This window comes from Saimiri boliviensis, chromosome 12 (genome assembly GCF_048565385.1).
Source record: "Saimiri boliviensis isolate mSaiBol1 chromosome 12, mSaiBol1.pri, whole genome shotgun sequence".
NCBI lineage: Eukaryota > Metazoa > Chordata > Mammalia > Primates > Cebidae > Saimiri > Saimiri boliviensis.
Window position 1 is genome coordinate 15,663,520 of NC_133460.1, and position 19,773 is coordinate 15,683,292.

The 19,773-nt window shown below is 45.4% G+C and overlaps 1 protein-coding gene and 1 pseudogene across 5 annotated transcripts in view; one reads left to right on the plus strand and one right to left on the minus strand.

Annotated features, from left to right (window-relative positions):
• Positions 1-14,201, minus strand: part of TNRC6A (trinucleotide repeat containing adaptor 6A) — a 219,020-nt gene extending 204,819 nt beyond the window's left edge. For 3 of the 5 annotated variants that reach the window (XM_074381916.1, XM_074381915.1, XM_074381911.1), the window contains exon 1: positions 13,921-14,136. The gene's annotated coding sequence lies outside the window, so the exon portion shown is untranslated. Of the gene's footprint in view, positions 1-13,920 lie in introns of all 5 variants that reach the window. The other 2 variants (XM_074381914.1, XM_074381912.1) reach the window with 2 other exon arrangements.
• Positions 1,255-19,372, plus strand: LOC120367399 (acyl-CoA-binding domain-containing protein 7 pseudogene; annotated as a pseudogene).
• The last annotated feature ends 401 nt before the right edge of the window (positions 19,373-19,773 follow it).

Genomic DNA, 19,773 nt, shown 5'->3' on the forward strand with positions numbered 1-19,773 from the left:
TCACAGGCAAGAGCCACTGCACCCAGCCCAGATGTGTTTTTAAGTCAAAAAACATATCTCATTAAAAGGTTAGAAGGTTAGATATTTTAGCTTGGCAGGTAGTTGCAAATGATTTCTAACGTGTGTGTGTGTGTGTGTGTGTGTGTGTGTTTGTGTGTGTGTGTGTGTGTTTGTGTATGTGTGAATACAGCTCAGAAAAGAATTTCTTCATGTTTTCTGGCATGGGGTTTTAAAATATCCTCAATAATTGATTTCTTTCTCCATAGAATGAAGAAAATCAACTGTTAGGGAAGAGTCATGCCTGCTAACGAAGACTTGTACATCACAGTTCAATTTCCTGATGCCTTATCCTCAGCGCTGAATCTCCTATTATGATGGACCTAAAATGAGAAGTTCAAGTTTTTCAAGCTACTGGCCATGAAGTGTTGACACACCACTTGAAATCATAGAGCTAAACTTCTCCACCAAATAGATAATGACAAAGATGACAGGGAGCAGGTCTATGATTTCTGGTCTTTTATGGCCTTATTAGTATAATATAAAGAAATCTCATCACCGCCTTCATTTTAATTATTCATGTGAGCACCTTCTCCTGGGAGAGCAAGTATGCTTTGGAGTGGAAAGGCAGTTTTAGCACACACCAATGATTTCTTCATAAAACATACAGAAAAGACCTTTGTTTGGTGACTGATGTTTGATTGTGATAACAATTTTTATTATTTCATCAGCACGTAAGGTCAAATGCATGCTGTTAAAAAACTGTCTTTTGCTGAACGTGGTGGCTCATGCCCGTAATCCCAGCACTTTGGGAGGCCGAGGCAGGAGGATCACTTGAGCCCAGGAGTTTAAGGCCAGCCTGGGCAACACAGAGAAACTTCCATCTCTAGAAAAAACATAATCAGAAATCAGTCAGATGTGGGACCACTACCTGTGGTCCCAGCTACTTGGGAGGCTGAGGTGGGAGGATCACTTGGGTCTGGGAGTTCAAGGCTGCAGTGAGCCATGATTGTGCCGCTGCATTCCAGCCTGGGCAACAGAGTTAAGATTGTGTCTCAAAACAAACCAACCAACCAATCAAACAAACAAGCAACAAACTGCCCTTAGCAAGTAAAGCAGTGGGCAATTTCACACTCAGATACAACTAATTTTGAGTAATCAAGGGAAGTAGATGACAAAAATGGCCCTCTTTCAGCCCTCCTTGTGTTCATGCCCTCTGCTGTATAATGATGTAGCCCCTCCCACTTTTGCTCTGAGATGGCCACGTGTCCTGCCGTGACCCAACGGGACGTCAGCAAACGTGATGTGAGCAGAGATTTGGAAAGCATGTGCACATTTGGATTTGCCTGTTCCTGCCCCTTTGTAAGAAACGTGTGGGTGAGCCTGCTGATGGACGTGACCCATGGATTGGAGTGGACTTACCCCGAGTTGTCCCAGCTATGTCTCTCCCAGCTAGCCAAAGCCAGCTGATGCCCTGACAGGTGAAGGAACCCAGCCAAGAGCAGCAGAGCTGGGTATGTGACCTACAGCCAGGGCTAGCTTCATGACTACAGGATCTTTGCAATTGCACGGAGTCCAGAACTAGGAAAAGACCACATTTGCTTTAATGCTGTTGCCATCCTCTTGAAACTTTTTTTTTTTTGAGACTCCAACACCCATGTTGGAGTGCAGTGGTATGATCATAGCTCACTACAGCCTCCAACTCCTGGGCTCAAGCAATCCTTCTGCCTTAGCCTCCTGAGTAGCTGGGACTACAGGCGTACACTACTGTGCTCTGCTAATTTTATTTTATTGTAATTTTTTTTTAGAGACAAGGACTTACTATATTGCCTGGGCTGGTCTTGAACTCCTGGGCTCAAGCACCCACCTCAGCCTCCCAAAATGCTAGGATTACAGGTGTGCGTCATTGTGTCCAGCTTTGAAATTCTTAATAATTTTAAAATAAGGGTCCCTGCATTTTCATTTTGTACTGGGCTATACAAATCATGTAGTGGGCCCTGCCCACATCTGAGCACTGACATCCAAGTGAGCCCAGCTGATCCATGAAGAATGACCCAGCTGGTCTGCAGATTCATGAGATAAATTCTTATCACTTCACTGACTGGGTTGGGTGGTTGCTTTGCATTATTGGAGTAATAGATACCGATGCACCAACAACTTTCTTTGCTAGACACACAGTGGTCCCTCCATTGGTGTGACGTCAAATACACTTCCAATCTGTGTCATCTTACAAAAAAATGTTAGACAAAATAAAAAATTGCTTTTGTATTTTTGGTTGCTTTGGATTATCATAGCAATAGATACTGATGCATCAAAACTTTCTTTGCTAGACACACAGTGGTTCCTCCGTTAGCATGATGTCAAATACACTTCCAAACTGCAGTCATCTTACAAAACAACATTAGGTAAAATACAAACTTCCTTTTGTGTTTTGGTTTTCAGTGATAACTGGAACTCAAAATCATCAAGTGTGTCTTTCTCATTCATCTATGTACCACACAGATAAAAAGAGCTGGTTCTTACTTTTTCCACCAGTAGTTTCACTCAACTGTAAAATAACATATTGGCTGGCATGGTGATAATAATGGTAGTTCCACCGTATAGTAGAACTATTATTGCCATTTGTGCAATGTCACATACAACCCTGTTAGCAGGTTTGCTTATGGCGAGTTTTGCTTTCTTTACTAGCATTTTGCTCGCCTTAAATTTGGGCTTGTTTTAGAGGCGTGTTGAAGACAGCATGGCTTGCATCTGCTGTTCTGTCCTCTTTGCAATTAATGTTATTATTACTTTTCTTTTTTGAAATGGAGTCTTACTCTGTTGCCCAGGCTGGAGTGCAGTGGTGCGATTTCGGCTCACTGAAACCTCTGCCTCCTGGGCTCAAGCAATTCTTCTGCCTCAGCTTCCCAGGAAGCTGGGATTACAGGCGTGTGCCACCACACCCCCTGCTAATTATTTTTGTATTTTTAGTAGAGGCAAGGTTTCACCATATTGACCAGCCTGGTCTCAAACTGCTGACCTCCGGTGATCCAACTGCCTTGGCCTCCAAAAGTTCTAGGATTACAGGGGTGAGCCACAGCACCTGGCATTCTTTGCAATTAGAAATATTAATCAATCGCATACCAGAATATATATATATATATGACTCAAGACCAACATAGCAAGACCCTGTCTCATATATATATATGAGAGACAGGGTCTTGCTATGTTGGTCTTGAGTTCCTAGACTCTAGAGATCCTCCTACCTTGGCCTCTCAAAATGTTGGGATTATAGGCGTGAGCCACCATGCCTGGCCACTAGAAAATATTCTTTTGGGCCAGGCATGGTGGCTCATGCTAGTAATCCCAGCACTTTGGGAGGCCAAGACAGGTGGATCACCTGAGGTCGGGAGTTCAAGACCATGGTGAAACCCTGTCTCTATTAAAAAAGAAAGAAAGAAAGAAAGAAAGAAAAACAAAGAAAATATTCTTTTGTACTTGGTTCAGGAAAAACCACTGGTTGGTCAGAGGGGTTATTCTATTTTGGAAATGATGTGAAATCTCCAACAGCAGCAGGAAGCTATCTGATAAAGTTTTCTAATATAATATACATTGGCGCCACTAGGGAGATAAATCCTTTGTTCAGTAAAAATCCAATTTTCAGATATTCATAGCCTTGCTTTCCATCCGCACTTTCCCTTTCAGCTGGTTGGGGGAAATCATCATATTCACAGACGCTCTGTCCCAGCAGATCCTGAAGTCCTGTTCACTAATTACGCTTTTGAGTTGCAGTGTTTGTACTCCTATTTTTATCATTGTTTTTACACTCCAACGAAACACTTTTTAGTCATTAAGCTATTTTTGTTAATCACAGCCACAACACAATAGTAACAGAAAAAAAATGCACATGCTACACACATAAACAATAATACACCAACAGTCTAGCTAAGAAAGACTGGCCGGGCACTGTGGCTCATACCTGTAATCCCAGCACTTTGGGAGGCTGAGGTGGGTGGGTCACCTGAGGTGGGTGGATCACCTGAGGTCAGGAGTTCGAGACCAGCTTGGACAACATGGTGAAACCCCGTCTCTACTAAAAATACAAAAATTAGCTGGGTGTGGTGCTGCATGCCTATAATTCCAGCCACTGGGGAGGCTGAGGCACAAGAATCTCTTGAACCTGGGAGGTGGAGGTTACAGTGAGCTGAGATCGTGCCATCGCCCTCCAGCCTGGGTGAGAGAGAGAGACTGTCTCAAAAAAAAAAAAAAAGAATGACTATATCCTAGTAACTACATTTTAACTATACCCTGTTAAGAGTGTGACCGATTTGAACCATCTGCACCCTTGAACGATTATTAAGACTGTAACAGTATTTGGTAATTCTTCTTCTATTTCAAATTTGTGAAATGCTTAAGCATTTAAAAAAATTATTTATATAAAAATAGAAACTAGCCGGGCGCAGTGGCTCAAGCCTGTAATCCCAGCACTTTGGGAGGCCGAGGCGGGTGGATCACGAGGTCAAGAGATCGAGACCATCCTGGTCAACATGGTGAAACCCCGTCTCTACTAAAAATACAAAAAATTAGCTGGGCATGGTGGCACATGCCTGTAATCCCAGCCACTCAGGAGGCTGAGGCAGGAGAATTGCCTGAACCCAGGAGGTGGAGGTTGTGGTGAGCCGGGATCGCGCCATTGCACTCCAGCCTGGGTAACAAGAGCGAAACTCCGTCTCAAAAAAAAAAAAAAAAAAATAGAAACTGTCAAACTACTTGAAGACTATTTGTTTTATGGACAAACATCACATTTTAGAAACAGTGACCCAAAAGAAAAAGCCTGAACTCTTTGACTTGGTATATAAGGCATTCCATAATCTAGTTCCTTGACTAGTATTATAACAATACCAACAATTCCATCTCCCATTACTGAGATCTTCCCATGTGATCAGGTAGCATTGCAAATGCATACTCTTATTTCAAACTCACAATAACCCTAACAGGTGGGTATGATGGTTTTTATTATGAATTTATAGATAGGGAAATTGAGTCTTGCTCAAGGCCGTGAAGCTGGTATGATAATTCAACATCAACCAGGGATCTGATCCTAAGCTCATATAGTTCTTCCTTTTTTTTTTTTTTTTTTTTTTTTGAGACGGAGTTTCGCTCTTGTTACCCAGGCTGGAGTGCAATGGCGCGATATCGGCTCACCGCAACCTCCACCTCCTGGGTTCAGGCAATTCTCCTGCCTCAGCCTCCTGAGGAGCTGGGATTACAGGCACGCGCCACCATGCCCAGCTAATTTTTTGTATTTTTAGTAGAGACGGGGTTTCACCGTGTTGACCAGGATGGTCTCGATCTCTTGACCTCGTGATCCACCCGCCTCGGCCTCCCAAAGTGCTGGGATTACAGGCTTGAGCCACCGCGCCCGGCACTTTTTTTTTTTTTTTTTTAAACAGGGTCTTTCTCTGTCTCCCAGGCTGGAGTGCAGTGGTGCCATCACAGCTCACTGCAGCCTCGAATTCCCAGGCTCAAGCAATCCTCCTGCCTTGACCTCCCACGGAGCTGGCACTACAGGTATGCACCATCAGGCCTAAGTTTTTAATTTTTTATACAGACAGGGTCTTGCTATTTGCCCAGGCTGGTCTCAAATTCCTGGGCTCAAGTGATCCGCCCACCTTGGCCTCCCAAAGTGCTGAAATGACAGGCGTGAACCACTGCACCTGGCCTATTGTGTAGTTCTGAGTGTCCATACCATGATTCTGCCCGGCCTCTCTGATGTCCCCTCCCGCACTCTCTCATGCACATCCCCTGTACAACTGACCTTTCCTCTGTACCCATGGCTGTCTTGTTCTCTGTGTCAGGGACATTCTCTGCCATTCCTCCCCTTGTCATCCTGATGAACTTAACTCACCCTTCATCTTCCAATGCAAGACTATTTTCTGTGAATTCCTTCCTTCCACCCACATCCCAGGATTTTTACCTTGTCTGTATGTAATACAGCGAAATTTTTATTTCTTTCCATTCTCCAGACAAAAATGTGAACATGTCTGGAGTGACAGCTGAGTTATTAAGAATTACAATATGACAGAACATAATTTACTACATTGTATCTGATTGTTCCCTGCTCTATCATTAGTTGACTCTATTTATTGACTTATGCCTCAATGAACAGGCAATTTCTTACCTTCAAATGTTATTCTCAGGCAGTGGGGGAACAGAATTAATTCTTATTGCGTCTGTAATAGCAGCTACTTAAATTCATGACACAAAGAGAATAGGTTCTCTATTTTCACTTCTCCAATTTAATATCTGAGAGTAAGACCCACAATAATGGGTGAAGTTTCTAAATTCACTAACTCCAAGTGATGGTGAGGATATTGTCAATGGGTACTCAGAAAACACAGTACAATCAAGGCAACAAGAATATATCTTTAGTTCTCATGGCAATTAAGAAACCTATCAATGAATCTGTTACATTCTCTTCAAAGAAAACATACAGAGTAGTGGTTTAGAGCAACGGTTTTAAAATTCTTTTAAAAATTCACTTCAAGCGGGCGCGGTGGCTCAAGCCTGTAATCCCAGCACTTTGGGAGGCCGAGGTGGGTGGATCACAAGGTCGAGAGATCGAGACCATCCTGGTCAACATGGTGAAACCCCGTCTCTACTAAAAATACAAAAAATTAGCTGGGCATGGCGGCGCGTGCCTGTAATCCCAGCTACTTAGGAGGCTGAGGGAGGAGAATTGCTTGAACCCAGGAGGCAGAGGTTGCGGTGAGCCGAGATCGCGTCATTGCACTCCAGCCTGGGTAACAAGAGTGAAACTCCGTCTCAAAAAAAAAAAAAAAAAAAAAAAAAAAAAAAAAAAAAAAATTCACTTCAGTGGTATATATTTTAAGCCTGTAACTCTGCAAATGTGTGTATTTATAATTTATAGCTTATATATATGAACTATTGTACTATTCAGTATACTGCAAAACATTGGCCAGGAACCATAGCTCACACCTGTAATCCCAGCACTTTGGGAGGCCAAGGTGGGTGGATCACTAGAGGCCAGGAGTTCAAGACTAGCCTGGCTAACATGATGGAACGTCATCTCTAAAGAAAAAAAAAAAAAAAGCCAGGTGTGGTGGCATGTGCCTGTGATTCCAGCTACTGAGGAGGCTGAGGTGGGAGGCTCGCTTCCACCCAGTTCAAGGCTGCAGTGAGCCATGATTGCACCAGTGCATTCCAGCCTGGGTGCCAGAGTGAAACCGTGTCTCAACAACAACAGCAACGACAACAACAACAAAAGTCATGAAATGGAAACTAAAAAGAATGATGTAAGGAATACATATAAATAGAGGTCCCATTGTTTTCTTCTTCACCCTAATAGATCATCTTGTGTACTTGCTGGGATATAGTCACACTACTGTTGTCTACAGATTATTCACTGGGCAAGTAAATTACTTGAAACCTCAGTTGTTTCACCAAGAAAATGGGAATCATAATTATATTTACACCATAAAGCTATGCGGATTAAAATCATTCCACATTTATTTGACAAATAGTTACTGAGGGCCTGCTAGGAGTAGGGTACTGTTTAGAAAATAGCTTAGTAAAATCCATCATATTCTGATTAGCTTTTAATAAGTTTCAACCAATAGCCAATATTGTTTTGTTTTTGTTTTGACACAGGGTCTTACTCTGTCACCCAGGCACAGCCACGGCTGACTGGGTGACAGAGTAAGACCCTGTGTCAAAACAAAAACAAAACAATATTGGCTATTGGTTGAAACTTATTAAAAGCTAATCAGAATATGATGGATTTTACTAAGCTATTCACCTTTTTTTTTTTTCACAAGGTAACCTAGATCAATGATTCTCAAACTTTAATGTGCACGAAAATCACCTGAAGATCTTGTGAAAATGCAGATTTAGGGTGGAGCCTGATAGGCTGCTAGTCTAAGAAGGTCCCAGGTGAAGATGATTGTGCTAATCCTCCCAGGTGATGTAAATGCTGGGCTACTTCCAAGAACGCAGCTCTTCTGCCTCATCATAGCCTGTATTGCATTGAGCCACCCATAAGCATGCTCCGTGATTCCTTCGTGTTCCATTCCCATTCTGGGTACATTTAGAGTCTGCAGCTCCTTCTACAATCATTCCCTAGTAACTCCCTTCACATCTTGCCCTCATCTCTCTGTGGAATTTGTCTAGCAAAACTTTAACCTGACTACACCATACCATCTCCAGGTGCTTGAGCCAAAGCACTTACATGTTCCAGTGAAAATTATACAATTTCGTTGGATTTATTTTTGAGACAGGGTCTCACTCTGTTGCTCAGGCTGGGGTGCAGTGGTGTGATCATAGCTCACTGCAGCCTTGAACTCCTGGGCTCATTTGATCCTCCCACCTCAGCCTTCTGAGTAGCTGGGACAATAGGCATGTACCACTATGCTTGGCTAATTAAAAAGCAGATTTAGAGATGGGGTCTTGCTATGTTCCCCAAGCTGGTTTCTAATTCCTGGCTTAAGTAATCCTCCTACCTTGGCCTTCTAAAGTGCTGAGATTACACTTGTGCCACCATGCCTGGCTAATTAAATTTTAAAAAAAAATTAGAGCTGGTGGTGGGAGGGGGGGGCTTTTTTTTGTTGCTCAGGCTTGTCTCTTAGTCCTGGCCTCAAGGGATCCTCTTACCTCAGCCTCCTGAGTAGCTGGGATTACAGGCATGAGCCATCACACCCAGCTACAACTTGAAACACATGCTCTGTATTCTCTGCTCTGCCCAGCATCCCTCCTGCTCACTTCAGCGTGTGCGTTTCCCCTCTCCAAGATGATGATTTTATTCAACATCTCAGCGACATTCGATCCAGTTGATCACTTACTCCTTCCTGAAATATTCTGCCCTCTTAGCTTCATGAACCCGCACTCTGATTTTCCTCCCCTTTCCCCCTCCTGCATGGATGCCTCCGTTACCTGATGTCTACATGGCAGGCAGCCTGGAGTTCCACTCCCACTGCTCTTTGATTTCCTCTCTTTAAACTCTCTAAGTGATCTCAGCTGGTCTCCAAATTTACATATCAAGTCTAAGCCTCTTTGAGCACATTCCACTGTCTGTGGTGTATCTTTCTGGATATATCCCAGAATCTCAAGTCTGCTGGGCTCAACACAGAATGCTTGATTTCTTCCTGCCCTCTCCCCCGACAAAATACTCTTCTCCTCTCCTTGTCTTTCTTTCCATCTTAGTACCTGGCATTACCAACTTGTGTCTTCTCTAATATGTCCCTTTTCTTCAACTACCCTATGTGATCCAGCAGCAAGGCTTGTTATTTCTACCCCTTACCTTCTCACCTGTCCACTCCCTTTCCATCTCCCCTGCAATTACTTTATGTTTTTTCCCTTTTTTTCTTGTTATAGCTGCCTTCTCTGCACTAGCAAAATCACTTTATTTTTAAAATCATTTATTAATTTTTTTTGAGACAGAGTCTCACTCTGCAGCCCAGCTGACGTGCAGTGGGGCAATCTCAGCTCACTACAACCTCCGCCTCCTGGGCTCCAGTGATTCTCATGTCTCAGTCTCTTGAGTAGCTGGAATTCCAGGCACCTGCCACCATGCCCAGCTAATTTTTGTATTTTTAGTAGAGACGGGGTTTCACCATGTTGGCCAGGCTGGTCTGGAACTCCTGACCTTGGGAGATCCACCTGCCTCATTCTCCCAAAGTGCTGGAATTACAGGCGTGAGCCACCATGCCAGGCCCACTGCAATTACTTTAAGTTAAATCACCATTCTGTTTCCCAAATAAGCCCCAGAGTTCCTGCCTGGGGACGTTTGCATGTGCTCTTGCCTTGCCTAGAAAACGTAAGGCATCGAGTTCCGTATGGCGCACATTTCCTTACAGGGAACAACCTCAAAAGACCCCAAGTCATTCCCAAAACATCCTGTGAGAAGAGAATACTTCAGTGCACCACATCTACCTTCTAATCCGTATCCAAAACAGACTCATGCTTGCTCCAAGAAAGAACCAAAGCCTTGATCAGTTCTACAGTTATCCCTAATCACAAAACCGGCCCCAAATTTCCTCTTGTCTTTCAGTTCCGTCCAATATTAGAGGGAGACAGTGTCCAGTTTATTAGCCTTTCGAATTCATGAAGTAGTCTGAGAAAAAGAGATAGGATATTTTGCAGCTCCACCCAGGAAGAGGTATCTTTTTCCATGTTCTAACTCTGGACTTGACTACGTAACTTGTCTAGGCCCACGGGGACTCTCAAACACAATGCAAGCAGACGCTTGAGCAATGCCTGTGTACTGGGGCTTCCCCTCCCTGGCTGTGTTTGGAACCCAGCTGGCATATGAAGAAGACTGGGCTAGCCCTCTAGCTAAGGAGACATGACGTGGCCTGGTCCATTTCAATTGCCCCTGCCAATCAGCAGACATGTGGGTGAGATAACCAAGAACAACCAACTCTCAACCAACCTGCCAATGGACTATCTATACCACTGAATCTAGACCAGGACAGCGGCGCTACCCAGATGACCCCAGCTGCCACTTCCAACTCACAGAGTTATGAGCTATAAGTGACGGTTGTTTGAAACCATTAAGCTTTGAGGTGGTTTATAATGCAACAAAGACTGATATGCCTCTTGTGTTTGTTTTTTCATATTGCAACTCCGAGTATGCTCCTTCCCTACTTAAAATGCTGTAATAGGCCAGGCACAGTAGTTCAGTAGTTCATGCCTGTAATCCCAGCACTTTGAGGCCGAGGCAGGCGGATCACGTGAGGTCAGGATTTCGAGACTGGCCTGGCCAACATGGTGAAACCCGGTTTCTACTGAAAATACAAAAAGAAATGAAAAGAAAATTAGCTGGGAATAAGGGGCAGATGCCTGTAATCCCGGCTACTCAGGGGGCGGAGGCAGGAGAATTGCTTGAACCTGGGAGGTGGAGGTTGCAGTGAGCCGAGATTGAGCACTGCGCTCCAGCCTGGGTGACACAGTGAGACTCTGTCTTAAAGTAAAACAAAAATAAAAATAAAATAATATGCTTTAATAGTTGCTCATTGATCCCAGGATGAAACCTGAGTCATTAGCCAGGGCTACGGAGCTTTACATAATCTGGAAAGCCTCATCTAACATGGTCTGGAATACGCAGTGTTTGGCGCACCAGCATTCTCGTGCTTCTGGAGTGATCTGAGCCCTTGCCCTCCTCAAGGCCTTCACACACGCCACCTGGTTGGCCCTTACTCCTCTCTCACATCCCAGCTTAAAAACTGCATCATCAGAGAGGCCTCTTTTGACCAACTCTGTCCCTACTTTTACTCCCCCACAACCGAAGTATGTCTTCAGTTATATATTCCTTGGTTGGTTTCTTGTTTGTTTGTTTGTTTGTTTGTTTAGACAGGGTCTCGCTCTGTTGCCCAGCCTGAGTGCGGTGGCACAATTGTGACGCACTGCAGCCTTGATCTTCTGGGCTCAAGCTATCCTTCTCCTGAGTAGCTGGAACTACAAGTGCCCGCCACTGCACCTGGCTGATTTTTTTGTATTTTTTGTAGAGATGGGGTTTCACCATGTTGCCCAGGCTGGTCTGGAACTCCTGGTTTCAAATGACCCACTTGCCTAGGCCCCCACAAAGTGCTGGGATTACAGATATGAGCCACTGCGCCCAGTCTGGATAGCTGTCTTTTGAAGCAGTTATTGTGTGGGCTCTGGAGAAAACTGCTTGGGCTTAAATCCTAGCTCTATCACTTATTAGCTGAGTGTCCTTAAGCAAGTGACCTAATGAGTTGCTCCTTGTCTCAATTTCTCTATCTCGGAAATGGGGTTAGAGATAGCACCCTCTCGGCCAGGCACAGTGGCTCACACCTGTAATTCTAGCACTTTGGGAGGTCAAGGCGGGTGGATTGCCTGAGCTCAGGAGTTCGAGACCAGCCTGAGCCACACAGTGAAACCCTGTCTCTACTAAAATACAAAAAATTAGCCAGGCTTAATGGTGTGCGCCTGTAGTCCCAGCTACTCAGGAGGCTGAGACAGGAAATTGCTAAAACCCAGGATGTGGAGGTTGCGGGGAGCTTAGATTGCACCACTGCACTCCAGCCTGCACAACAAAAGAAGACTCTGTCTCAAATTAAAATTAAAATAGTAAAAGAAAAGAAATAGCACTGAGTCGTCACTGGGCAGATTTCTGCTCTATTGTAGTTCAATGTTTCTTGCTGAACAGATGTTGGTATAGGTCAGATGACAGTGAAGCAGAAGCTTTCGACACAGCCACCGTCTCCTTTCTTTGTGGCCACAGACACTGCCATGATTTAATTTAATTTTACTTTATATTATTTCATATTTTATTGAGACGGAGTCTTGCTCTGTTGCCTCGGCTCACTGCAACCTCCACCTTTCAGGTTCAAGAATTCTCCTGCCTCAGCCTCCTGAGTGGCTGGGATTACAGATGTGCACCGCCATGGCTGGCTAAATTTTTACATTTGTAGTAGAGACAGGGGTTTTGCTATGTTGGCCAGGCTGGTCTCAAACTCCTGACCTCAGGTGATCTGCCTGTCTCAGCCTCCCAAAGTGCTGGGATTACAGGTGTGAGCCACCACGCCTGGCCACTGCCATGATTTTACGAATCACATTTGGCTTTCCCATGGTTCAACTAATATATATATATACAGGTAACCCATCAGCAATACTTGTTATTTCTACCCCTTTAACATTATTCTAATCTGTCCACTCCCTGTCCATCTCAACTGCAATTACATTAATCTAAATTGCTCACACGCTGCCTCATTGTGCAAAGGTGTGGCCCCAAACTCTGAGCCAGCTCTACGAGATACCTCTCGACACCTGAGCACGTCTCTGAGCACCCAGCCCTACATTTTTGGCTTCTGCTTTGAACCCTGATTTCTCCCACAGAGAGTCAGACGTTTGGGGTCCGAATGCCTTGTCTCCTGACTTCTGTAACTGTGCCTCTTGTCACTTGATCATTCCCTCGCTCAGCTGGGATGTGGAGCCAAGAAACCAATTCTGATGGCCCCAAGCAATGTATCCATCTCTCTTAACAAATACATGCACACATGTACACACAACAGGAACTGGGCGCTCTACACTGTCTTAGTGAAAAAAGAAAATATTTTAGAAGATACATTTCCAATCACTAAGTCCTTAGAAGCTGTTCTTTCAGGTTCTGGACAGAAAGGACAAAAATCTAGGTATCCGAAAACATTATTTTAAGAAGCGAGGTGAGAGGATGAGAGGAACTCCTAAGAAAAGCAGTGGGAGACAGAAAGGAGCATGATAAAAAAAGAGAAAATCCAGCCGGGCACAGTGGTTCAAGCCAGTAAAAATCCCAGCACTTTCAGAGGCGAAGGCAGGGAGATCACTGGAGGTCAGGAGTTTGAGACCAACCTGGCCAACATGGAGAAACCCCATCTCTACTAAAAAATCAGACGGGCGTGGTGGTGGGCGCCTCTAATCCCAGCTACTCGGGAGGGTGAGGCAGGAGAATCGCTTGAACCCGAGAGGCAGAGGTTGCAGTGAGCCGAGATTGCGCCACTGCACTCCAGGCTGAGCGACAGAGGGAGACTCTGTCTCAAAAAAAAAAAAAAAAAAAAAAAAAAAAAAAAAAAAGAAAGAAAGAAAGAAAAAAAAAGGAAAGAAATCTGAGGAGGCGGGTGGAGAGGGGGAAGGTGAGAGGTGAGGGAGGTTAGGAGGAGGAAGACAGAGAGAGGAGAGGCTGGGAATAAGATGTGCTGGGAAGGGAGAGGGAGAACAGCGAGGGAGAAGCTGCTTCCACCCCAGCAGACCAGCACAGCGCTGCTCCCTGGGAAGGCTGCGTCTGTCTGGCAGGGCCGGAGAGCTGCAGCTCCCCAGAGCCGGCAGGCACTTCCCTTCCAACGTGCCCAGCGAGGGTGCCCTGCGCATGCTAATGAGGCAGTTGAGGACAGCTTCGCAGATAATTGCTGAAAGTGTGCAGTAACTTACCAGGCTGGGAGTCAGTGGGCTGCAAAATGATGGGGCACCGCTCCTGGGGGCCCCCAGCAGAGGGGCCTGCTCTCCAGGTACCCAGCGCTCACAGGTTAGTGGCTGCAAGACGGCGGGTTTTCCGTTCAGTCAGGCACCCAACACAGCGATGGGGAGAGCCAGACCAAAAGGCAAAGGAGAGGAGGGGAACCTGCTTGTGTTTTTGTATTTAAATTGTTTTGAACCCACGTAGCCCTGGGAGTCACATGCCGCCTCCAACATCACCGGAGCCATCACATGATACAGGTCCCCCATCATGTGATGAGACAAATCTGCCTAACTTCAGTCCCCCACCCCCAGCTCCTGCTCACAGACTGACAGATAAAGTGCTTCTGGAGGACCCCCTGCCCCCCACCCCCAGTCAGTGACAGAGGGAGGGACGCAGATGGAGAACCCTCAGAGCCCATGCAACGCAAAGATCTTGATGAATACTTAATATGCCTTTCTCTCTCCTAAGCTACTGCGACTTGGAGCGGTGCCAACCTCATTTGAATTCCAGCCTTTGTGAATAACTCAAGTGTCGCCACTGTTGCTCCAGCAATTGCAGGGCGTTTGAGCTCACACCATCCCTCCTCGTTCTAGAAGCCCAACTCAGCTGCCTCCCCTCCCCACAGCTTCCAAGCCTCCTCCCAGGGCAGTGGGAGTGGGAGTTGGTGGTGGGGAGACTGGAGCTGGAGAAGGGGAGGCCACTTCACCTGAACCTTCTAGTTCCCCTACCCTTCCCCCCACCACCAGCTGCAGTAGGAGTCAGGTGGGGCCCCGTCTGGGTATCTGATTAAGCTGCCTCTGTTTTACTTAGTGATCATAGCTCTGTTCTCTCTGCAGAGATTTTCCCTCTCTCTCCCTCTCTCATACATATATACATTTCTCCATTTATTCCCTTAATTAGGATACAGTTAAATCGATTTTAAAATCAGTTGGGTTTGGCCAGGCACAGTGGCTCACGCCTGTAATCCCAGCACTTTGGGAGGCCAAGGCGGACAGATCACTTGAGGTCAGGAGTTCAAGACCAGCCTGGCCAAAACGGTGAAACCCCATCTCTACTAAATATGGAAAATTTAGCCGGGCATGGTGGCACACATCTGTAATTCCAGCTACTTGGGGGGCTGAGGAAGGAGAATTGCTTGAACCCGGGAGGTGGAGGTTGCAGAGCCAGACTCTGTCTCAAACATAAAAAATAAAAACATCAGTTGGGTTTGTTTCTTCCCATTGTAGCAACCTCCTTTGCTCATGTTTTCATTCACTCAATCTTTTATTAAACACACATTTTTGTAGAGCACCTAGCATGCTGCAGGTCTTGTGCTAGGCACTGAGAAAGGTGGACGGGAGGGAAGAGATGTTAAAGAAATGCATAAAGCCACAACTCTGTCCCGGAGGTGCCTGTCGTCTCTTAGAGGCAACAGAATCATAAGCAGTTCTGGAGATGCAAAATTCCAGAGTCACACAAACTCAGGTGTGCAAAGATGTGAATTCTTTATTTGTCCAAACCTGAACTTCACTTCTACCTCCTGTCCCGCTCCCCTATTCTGCCCAATATAGGAAACTTCATCTCATCACTTACAAATAAATTCAGTTACCTGGGTGATTTTCTCTGCTTCAGATTTACAGTAAGTCGAGTTAAATATTATTTTTCTTGTTGCCTTTCTTCTCTCTAGCAGTGATACTAAGCTCTGATGCTCACTCAAGTAATCATACAAATAAATCGTGCAGACTGCTTTCCTTTGGAGATAGTATGATTTGCTGCAGTTGGGGCCTTTTTGAGCAAAGGAGGATTGTGGTGGTTTTGTTTCTTTGTTTGAGACGGAGTCTCACTCTGTCACCAGGCTGGAGTGCAGTGGCGCAATCTCGGCTCACTGCAACCTCTGCCTCCTGGGTTCAAGCAATTCTCCTGTCTCAGCCTCCCGAGTAGCTGGGATTACAGGTGCATGCCACCATGCCTGGCTAATTTTTGTATTTTTAGTAGAGATGGGATTTCACCATGTTGACCACACTGATCTGGAACTCCTGACCTCAAGTGATCTGCCTGCCTTGGCCTCCTAAAGTGCTGGGATTACAGGTGTGAGCCACAGAGCCTGGCCAGGATTGTGTCTTAAGACCAGATGGGCAGCAGTGTAAAATGCCTCTGAGAAGAAAGAGCCTGTTCCAAAGCAGAAGTTTTACCCAAAACGGTCTTACACAGTAAGAGCAGTGAATATGTCTATGGTAGGCACAGCTGGCTCCCTATTCCTAACTGAGTTTATCATGTATGTTGGAGATTAAGTTTTCTGTGGGACAGAAATTGGGCTTAGGGTAGAAATTAGGTTTGGTTGCAGACAAACAGAGTACTTATATTTTTGCATGTCTCAGTTTGTGTGACTATGAAATTTTCATTTGCTATATATATATATATATATATATATATTTTTTTTTTTTTTTTGAGACAGAATCTTGCTCTGTCACCTTGTTCAGGTGGAGTGCAGTGGCACAATCTCGGCTCACTGCAACCTCTGCCTCCCGGGTTCAAGGGATTATTTTGCCTCAGCCTCCCGAGTAGCTGGGATCACAGGAGCCCGCCACCACACTTGGCTACTACTTTTTGTATTTTTAATAGAGGCGAAGTTTCTCCATGTTGGTCAGGCTAGTCTCGAACTCCTGACCACAGGCGATCCTCCCACCTTGGCCTCCCTAAGCGCTGGGATTACCAGCATGAGCCACAGAGCCTAGCCCTCATTTGCAATATCTCTTTGGGTTACTTTTGTCTTCTCCAGACCAATGTGCACCTTTAGGACAGAGATCTTGCCTTATGTATTTCTAGAATTCATATTCCTTGTCCATTATTTTTCCAACAGCCCCAGACATGATTCTACCCTCTGCTCATTCCTGCACCAGGGATATGCATGTGACAGTCCTTGCTAAAGGGGTGAAAGGGTCATCTGCATGGAGCTTCTGAAAAGATTTTCTGGTCAGGCTGGAGTGATGGCTTATGCTTGTAGTCCCAGTACTTTAGGAGAGCAAGACCGGCACATTGACGAAACCCAGGAGTTTGAAGACAGCCTGGGCAACACAGTGAGATACTGTCTCTACAGACAAAACAAAACAAAAGTTAACCTGAAATGGTGGCATGTACCTGTAGTGCCAGCTGCTTGGGAGGCTTAGGTAAAAGGATTACCTGAGACCAGGAGGTCAGGCCTGCAGTGAGGTGTGATTGCATCATTGCTCTCCAGCATAGGTGACAGAGCGAGACCCTGTCTCAAAAAAAAAAAAAAAAAAAAAAAAAAAAAAAGGAAAAGATTTTTTCCTAGTTGATAAGAGAGAGGTATGAGAGGAAGAAGTCCTTCTCTTGCTTGCCACCTTTTGCTACTTTTCTTTTTTTAGAGTCTTGCTCTGTCGTCCAGGCTGGAGTGCAGTGGTGCGATCTTGGCTCACTGTAACATTTGCCTCCTGGGTTCAAGTGATTCTTCTGCCTCAGCCTCCTGAGTAGCTGGAATTACAGGCATGTGCCACCATGCCTGGCTAATTTTTGTATTTTTAGTAGAGACAGGGTTTCACCATGTTGGCCAGGCTGGTCTTGAACTGCTGACCACAAGTGATTTATCTGTCTCAGCCTCCCAAAGTCCTGGGATTACAGGTGACAGCCACTGTGCCTGGCTCACCTTTTGCTACTCTGATGTAGTCATGGGAGGCAGTCATCATGTGAGTATGAGGTGAAAATTATCACTGACATTCTGGGGATGGCAGAGTGAAAGGACAGAAAAACATAGGTTATCGATGGAAGTGACTTGCCAAAGTGACCTTGGAACCACCTATGTTAGAAAAATCAGGCATCGGCCGGGCGCGGTGGCTCAAGCCTGTAATCCCAGCACTTTGGGAGGCCGAGGTGGGTGGATCACAAGGTCAAGAGATCGAGACCATCCTGGTCAACATGGTGAAACCCCGTCTCTACTAAAAATACAAAAAATTAGCTGGGCACGGTGGTGAGTGCCTGTAGTCCCAGTTACTCGGGAGGCTGAGGCAGGAGAATTGCTTGAACTCAGGAGGCGGAGGTTGCGGTGAGCCAAGATCGCGCCATTGCACTCCAGCCTGGGTAACAAGAGCGAGACTCCGTCTCAAAAAAAAAAAAAAAAAAAAAAAAAAAAAAAAAAAAAAAAATCAGGCATCTTTATGGTTGATTTTTCATCAGTATTTCATCACTTGTTGGAGCTCATCCTAACTGAAATAGCACCCATGGAATTTGGCAGTTGCTCCAGTTACCAATGGCCTTTGAAGAATAGCATCTGTCAAGTTGTGGAGGGGCAAGTCTGATAATAATAGATTAAGAAGTAATCTTGGCCAGGTGTGGTGGCTCACGCCTGTAATCTCAGCACTTTGGGAGGCCAAGGTGGGTGGATCACCTGAGGTCAGGAGTTTGAGACTAGCCTGACCAACATGGATAAATCCCGTCTTTACTAAAAATACAAAATTATCCAGGTTTGGTGGTACATGCCTGTAATCCCAGCTACTTGGGAGGCTGAGGCAGGAGAGAATCATTTGAACCCAGGAGGCGGAGGTTGGGGTGAGCATGGTGGTGCAAGCCCATAGTCCCAGCTACTCAGGCAGAAGGAGCACTTGAACCGAGGAGTTCCATATCAGCCTGGGCAGCATAGGGAGACCATCTTTCAAAAAAACAAAACAAAAAATAAGTAACTGGAAAAATTCCATTTCTGACAATACGGGGGACCAAATAATAAAGACCAAATAATTACAGAGAAATTATGGATAAAATAAAACCAATATTATTTTACATGTACAGCTGAGCTCTCAGAAAGGGGAGAAGGGAGTGCCGGGACAGAAGCAGCAGTGCGACCGCACCATCGTGGCACTGCAGGCTGATTGACAGGGGGAAGACGTGAGGAAGCTGCAAACAAAACCAGATGATGGGTCCGCACGGTGGTTTACACTGGAATTCCAGCACTTTGGGAGGCCGAGGTGGGTGGATCATCTGAGGTTAGGAGTTTAAGACCAGCCTGGCCAACATGGCGAAATCCTGTCTCTACTAAGTGCAAAAATTAGCCGGGTGTGGTGGTGGGCACCTGTAATCCCAGCTATATGAGAGGCTGAGGCAGCAGAATCGCTTGTACCCAAGAGGTGCAGGTTGCAGTGAGCTGAGATCTTGCCACTGCACTCCAGTCTGGGTGACAGAGCGAGACTTCATTTAAAAAAAAAAAAAAAAAAAAAAATCCAACATCATCAACAACAAAACACATGACGAAAAACTAAAAGAACGCTATGGACTTTACAAACAAGCTATAATTGGAAACATTAATATTGAGTATCTGGGAATGCTGGGTTTAAAGGGCAAGGTTGAATGGGAAGCACGGAATCTCCAAAAAGGTTGTCAGTGGAAGATGCAGTCAGTGCCTCTATTTCTAAGGCAAATGAGCCAATAGAAAAATAGGAAATTTAGAATATGGTGTATGAGAAATTTTTCCAGCCAGTTGCAATGGCTCACACCTGTAATCCCAACACTTTAAGAGGCTGAAGTGGGTGGATCACTTGAGGTTGAGTTTGAGATCAACCTGCACAACATGGGGAAACCCCATCTCTACCAAAAATCCAAAAATTAGCCAGCTGTGGTGGCGCGTGCCTGTCATACCAGTTGCTCATGAGGCTAAGGCACAAGAATCACTTGAACCCGGGAGGCGGAGGTTGCAGTGAGCCGAGATGGTGCCACTGCACTCCAGGCTGGGCACCAAAGCAAGACTCTGTCTCAAAAAAGAAAACAGCATATGAGAAAGTTTTCCTTTTGAATCCTTGATAATGCTCCCATGACCTAATGATTAGAGGGAGAGATGTACT